General features: G+C 40.3%; 1 pseudogene; it reads left to right on the forward strand.

Moving 5' to 3' along the window:
* The first annotated feature begins 6,773 nt into the window (after positions 1-6,773).
* LOC115515048 lies at positions 6,774-7,079 on the forward strand (annotated as a pseudogene).
* The last annotated feature ends 207 nt before the right edge of the window (positions 7,080-7,286 follow it).

The raw sequence follows: 7,286 nt of genomic DNA on the forward strand, positions 1-7,286 counted from the left end.
TACACTATTAGTGAAATGGAATGGCATCATTCTTTTATGTTTCCAGGTGACTATATAAATGAATTAGAACACTACAAGCTTCATTTGTCAGGGACACTACAAGATTCGTTGGAATAGGCGATGACAGATTCACATGTATTGGGATGTGTGTTGGCAAATACCTTCCCTGAGGATGCTCATTTTATTTATTTGTCTTTATATAAGTGCTAAGCCCAAAATGGAGCTGAAACTCACGACCCCGAGATTCAAGAGTCACATGTTCTACTAACTGGGCTGGTTAGGTGCCCCTGACGATGCTCACTTTAAATCGATTTTCTCAAAAAAAAAAAAATTCTCTCTAAATTACTTGCTTCCATTTTCCCCATGGCTCACCTAAAAGTTAATTGAAAGGGAAAGAGTGAGATATGAAAATAATACACAAAATAAGAAAAAGAGAGGACTATTCGTCAATATTGATGAAATTCAAAAAACACATAAAACTAGTTTTCTGAATCTGATACTAACAAAAAATCTGAAAACATGGATTTTCATGGATCCATGAAATTTGAAACATGGAAAATTGAAAACATGGATTCTAAAATATAAAATTTACTCTGGAAGTGATAAGTAGCGAAATAGTTCAAATACAAAGAAAAGAAATAGAGAAATTGATCAAAAGTCTAGTTTCTCCTTTTACTAAAGGCACAAGATACACAAGGTGTCATAGGGGAATTTTACAAACTCTTCAGAGCAACTGATTCTAATGCTACTTACTTTGTTCCAAAGCACAGACAGGGAAGAAAAATACATAAGTAATGAGGTATAAAAACCATGGTTATTGAAACCCAATAGAGATTACACAAGAAAGGACTTTTCAGACTAGTCTTACTCATGAACACTGAGTAAGTCCTGAGTGAGTAAGGGTACCAATTTCAGAAAGGCAAAAGCAGATTTTAGGGGAATGCGATCTAGTTGGGAGGCGGTCCCACAGGAATGCCCAGAAGCTACAAGGAAAATGTCCTCCTAAGATAAGAGTATCTCAGGTTCATTATTTACTAATAGATTGAATCTTCTGAGCAAGTACACAGCAGCAGGAATTTCAAGAACTGGTTTTCAAAATGTAGCCTGCAAATTACCTGCACAGGATGCCCTGACGTGCAGGTTACAGACGGAAGATTCAGGAAACTGCCCCCACACTTGCTGAATGAGAGTCATTTAGGGTTGAGGCCCAGGAATCTGACTTTTAGCAACTTTTAACGGATCCTTCTGACCGCCAAAATTTAACCACTGTAATGTGCAAACAGTACGGCTCTACTCATGCTTCCTACTACACAGAATAAGGCTATTTGCAATATTGACTTTATCAAGTGAGGCATTACAATTACCAAGGAACATTACTTTCATTTGGCCAGGATTTGTTAGTCCATTTATGATTATGGGTCTGTCATAGTTATTTTGCAATGCTTATTTTTTAGGCAAAAGTTTATAAATATGAACTAAAATTGCTGTTTTATTTTAATGTTTATTTATTTTCGAGAGAGAGTGAGGGAAGGGCAGAGAAAGAGGGAGAACCAGAATTCAAGGCAGGCTTCACACTGTCAGCACAGAGCCCGACGCGGGGCTCGAACCCACAAACCGCGAGATCATGACCTGAGCCAAAGTTGTACACTCGACCAACTGAGCCACCCGGGCGCCCCTAAAATTGCTATTTTAATATGTTTGTTTAGTAGAAACCACCTTCGCTAGCCTTTTTTCCTATTGACTCACCTTCATTATGATATAATACAAAATGACATTCATTCATTAACAAGTATTTACATACTAATTAATAATCTAACTTACCAATACTAGGTGCTGTTTAAAATAATTCACTATTTTTCTATGTACCATATTGTTTTCCTTCTTCACATCAGTGAAAGAATTCTAATAATCACACTGCCTCTCAATTTTAAATAATTCTTCATTTTTAATATAGTGTCTTACATCAGTTATAGCTACATGACCTATATCTAATTCGCTAAACAGATGTGGCTGAGGATCTCAACACTATTTTGCTTCCACAAACATTTTCTGTAGAATAGATTACACTCAATCAAGTCGTAACACCACAAAACAGCATTTTCCTGGCCAGTTTTTGCGGGCAAATTTCCTATTTGTTATAGAAGTCATTCTTTGTTTTGTCTCATGCGATTGATTTCTTATCCCATTCTTTTAAAAAGGAAGTACATTCTTCTTAACGTAGAGACTTTCATTCACTCAGCCTCTCAACGTTACCAGACAATCGTTACTGGTGAGTGGTTGGGAGAGAAAAGAGAACAAAATCAAGTTCCCACCCTCATGTAACTGACGTTCATTTTCATTATTTCGTTAGTATATTTGTAATTTTTGACTATGGATAGCATGGATACTATTAGTACCCATTATTAAATTATAGTACCCTATTATTAAATGCATTAATCTTATTTAGAATATAGTATCTGTTGCTAAGGTGGTTGATGAGAACTATCTAATCTTTATCATGCAAATTGAAAACAAGAGGTTTGCTTCCTTCCTTTTACTTTGGGTAGAAACTCTGAAGGCAGAGAGGGAGGAGATGGTGGAGGAAGAGGGTCCTGAGCTCACCTCCCACACACACACAGTGGGGCGACAAACACATGTAATGCAATTCACTATGAAAATGAGCAGAACACTAGCAGAACAGTCCTTTCCCAAGTAACGACATAAGGAAAGCCACGTGGAGAAGGGTGGGAGGGGCAGAGACGAGGTGGGAACCAAACACCCCTGTGAGGACACCCACAAGGAGAAGGAATAGCATGGCCACAGAGGTCCTCACTGAGGAGTGAGGGGAGCGAGCCCCACGCTGGGCACCCCTCACCCTGGAGAACTGAACAGACAAAACAAGCCCCCATAACATAGGACGTGGAAAATCAGTGGCGCTCATCTCCAGGGAAGCCGGAGGGCCCTTGAAAACCAAGGACCAGTACGCTAGATCACTTGGTCAGAGACCCAGCAAAGAAGCAGCTATTGGAAAAGCACCTGTGAAGGAGGTGTATTGACTAATGTTAGGGCAGGTGCTGGAGAGGCAGAAATCTGTAGGAGTTTTCACTGGGGAATAAAAAAAAAACAGTGCTAGCAGCCATCATTTTCTTGCCTGTCCTGTCCTTCCTGGACACCTGAAGGAGCCACTGACACTTCCGGCTGGCTCTGCTGATCCCAACTCATTCTCCCCTGCAAACAGGCCCACCCAAAGTATCTGTCCCCGCTAGCCCCATCCAAAGCAGTTCCCACCCTGCCACATCTGGTCGGCAGCCTAAGAGGGGACCAGAGTCCCCTCGAAATGACTACCTCCCACCACACTGAGCAGGCAGTGCTGGCAGGGACCAGCATCCCTCTGAAGTGACTCCTGCCCCAGAGAGTTGGGGGCCAGCCCTGTTCACCAGCACCTCCAAGAAGTCATGGCCGGCCATTACAGCCAGTCGGGCTAGGGGCCAGTGTCACCTACCGGAGTGCCCACAGCAATTGTATCCATTGCAAAAGGAGGGTACGTGCAGCCCACAGAGGGGACACTCCTGGTTCTGGTGACCAGGGGGGACTGCGCTCCTGGGCCCCACTACACACTTACACACGGCCACTAATTTCAAGACCAGTAGACGGAACTGATTGACGGAACACATAGCAACAAACATACGGAGTCAGGCAAAATGAGGACACGGAGAAAATGTATGGCAAACAAAAGAACAAGACAAAACCTGAGAAAAAGAAATAAATGGAAGGGAGATAAACTATCTACGTGTTAAAGAGTTCAAAGCAATGGTTGTAAAGATTCTCACCAGAATACAGAGTGAATGACAGATAGAAAATATGAAAAGGCAGGGGCGCCTGGGTGGCTCAGTCGGTTGGTGTCTGACTTCCACTCAGGTCATGATCTCAAGGTTAGTGAGTTTAAGCCCTACCTGGGGCTCACTGTTGTCATCGCAGAACCTGCTTCAGATCCTCTGTCCCCCTCTCTCTCTGCCCCTCCCCCACCTGCGCTCCCCCCAAAGTAAATAAATATTTTAAACAAGAAAAAAGAAAACATGAAAATGAACCAACTAAAGAATACAGTAACCGAAATGAAAAATATGCTAGAAGGAATCAACAGCAGAAGCATCAAGGAGCAACATGAAAACATCAAGCGTACTGACATTCACATAATTGGAGTCTCAGAAAAAGAAGAGAGAGAAAAGGGGGCAGAAAACCTACTTGAAGAAATAATAGTTGAAAGATTCCCTAACGTAGAGAAGGAAACAGACACCTAAGTCCAAGAAGCAAGGAGAATGCCCAAGAAGATGAACCCAAGGAAGGTCCACACCAAGACATATAATAATTAAAATATCAAGTCCATCATAGAAAGACAAATATCATATAACTTCACTCAGATGTGGAATTTAACAAACCAAACAGATGGACATGGGGAAGGGAAGGAAAAATAAGATAAAAACAGGGAGGCAAAACCTAAGAGAATCTTAAATACAGAAAACAAACTGAGGGTTGCTGGAGCAGTGTTGGGTGGGGGGATGGGCAGTAAGAAGGACACTTGTTGGGATGAGCACTGGGTGTCATATGTAAATGACAAATCACTAAATGCTACTCCTGAAGCCATTATTACCCTATATGTTAACTAACTTGGATTTCAATAAAAAATAAAAATTAAAAAAATGATTAAAATATCAAACATTAAAGAAAGAATCTTAAAAGCAAAAGAGAAAACAAATAGCCATAAGGCTATCAGCTGATGTTTTAGCAGAAACTTTGCAGGCTGGAAAGGGGTGGCATGATATATTCAAAGTGATGAAAAGAAAAAAAAAGTACAACCAGGAATATTCTACCCAGCAAGGTTATCATTCAGAAGTGAAGGAAAGATAAAGAGTTTCCCAGACAAACAAAAGCTAAAGGAGTTCATCACCAGTAAACGAGCCTTACAAGAAATGATAAGGGAGTTCTTTAAGCAGAAAGGAAAAGGCCATAACTAGAAGAAAATTCTGAAAGAAAAAAAAATTGCGGGTAGAAGTAAGCATATAGTAAAGGTAATAGATCAGTACCTTGTAAAGCTAGTGTGAAAGTTTAAAGATAAAACTAGTAAAATCAATTGTATTTACAAGAATTGGTTAAGGGGATATTTATATATATACATGTATATACATGTATATATATATATGTGGAGGCGCGAATAAAAATATAGTGCTTTTAGAATGTGTTTGCTGGGCACCTGGATGGCTCAGTCAGCCGAGTGTCCAACTCTTGATTTTGGCTCAGGTCATGATCTCACAGTTCGTGTGTTTGAGCCCCACTTTGGGCTCCTTGCACTGACAGTGCAGAGCCTGCTTGGGATTCTCTCTCCCTCTCTCTCTCTCTGCCCCTCCCTGCTCATGCTCTTTCTCAAGATAAATAAAAACAAACAAACTTAAAAAAATGTGTTTGTATGTAAGTGACCAACAGCTTAATATACACTGTTATTTACATAGGATGTTATTTATGAACCTCATGGTAACCGCAAACCAAAAACCTATGATACGCGCACACACACACACACACACACACACACACAAGAATCCCAGCATGACAGTAAATAAAGTCATAAATCACAAGGGAAGAGAGCAAAATAAAGGAATAGAGAGGCATTGAAAAACAACCAGAAAACAATTAACAAAATGGAAATAAGCACATACCTATCAATGATTACTTTAAATGTAAATAGACTAAATATTCCAATCAAGAGACATAGGATGATGGCATTAACAACAGCAACAGGGGTGTGCAGGTGGTGCAGTTGCTTAACTGTCTGACTCCTGACTTCACCTCAGGTCATGATGTCGTGGTTTGTGAGTTTGAGGCCCATAGCAGGCTCTATGCTGATGGTGTAGAGCCTGCTTAGGATTCTCTCCTCTTGCTGCCCCTCCCCTACTCAGGCTGGCTGTCTCTCTCTCTCTCTCTCTCAATGTAAGTAAATAAACTTTAAACAACAACAACAACACAATTACGTCTGTCTCTCACCTGCCCACAAGAACCTCAATGCAGACCTAAACACATACAAACTGAAAGTGATGGATGGAAAAAAGATAATTCATGCAAATGGAAGTAAAACAATAACAAAAAGCCAGGGTAGCAATACTTACACCAGACAAAACAGACTTTAAAACAAAGACTGTGATAAGAGACAAAGAAGAGCATTACATAATGATAAAGGGATGAATCCAACAAGAGGATATAATAATTGTAAAATATCTCTGCAACGAACAGAGGAACACCTAAATATATAAAGCAAATATTAACAGACAAAAGGAAAAAATTGACAATAATACAATAATAGTAGAGGACTTTAATATGCCACGTATATCAATGGATAGATCATCCAGACAGAAAACCAATAAGGAAACAGTGGCTTTGAATGACACACACACTGGACTGGATGGGCTTAACAGACATATACAGAACATTCCATCTCAAAACAGCAGAATAAACATTTTTTTTTCAAATGCACATGGAACGGTCTACAGGATAGCTCACGTTAGGCCACAAAAAATGTCTCAATAAATTTAAGAAGACTGAAATCATAGTAAGCATCTTTTCTGACCACCACAGAATGCAGCCAGAAGTCAATTATAAGGAAAAATCTGGAAAAAGAACATGAACACATGGACACTAAACAACATGCTACTAAAATCCAGTGGGTCAGGTCATGTGGCCCGTGGGTTGGACTAATGGTATCCTTGTAGTGGTGGCAGCTCCAGAACCAAGTCATGGTGGCCGGAGTCATGGCAGGACAGACATTTAGAAAGTTTCTTCCCCTATTTGACTGAGTTTTAGTTGAAAGGAGTGCAGCCAAACTGTAACCAAAGGAGGCATTATGCTTCCAAAAAATCCCCAAGAAACTAGTGCAACCAGACACAGTAGCTGTTGGATCAGGCTCTAAAGGAAAGGGTGGAGAGATTCACCCAGTCAGTGTGAAAGTTGGAATTCGAGTTCTTCTCCCAGAATATGGAGGCACCAAAGTAGTTCTAGATGATGAGGATTATTTCTTATTTAGAGATGGTGACATTCTCAGAAAGTATGTAGACTGAAATAAATCGTTACTGAAATGGCATCATGTGAAGATGCCCATTGCAGTGGAGCTGTGAAATCTTTCATAATGTAAATAATTTTCATGTATTTCTTTTATTTTTTTAAATGTTTTTATTTATTTTTGAGACAGAGACAGAGCATGAGCAGGGGAGGGGCAGAGAGAGAGGGAGACACAGAACCTGAAGCAGGCTCCAGGCTCTGAGCTG

Source organism: Lynx canadensis, chromosome B2 (assembly GCF_007474595.2).
Source record: "Lynx canadensis isolate LIC74 chromosome B2, mLynCan4.pri.v2, whole genome shotgun sequence".
In the NCBI taxonomy this organism is placed as follows: Eukaryota; Metazoa; Chordata; class Mammalia; order Carnivora; family Felidae; genus Lynx; species Lynx canadensis.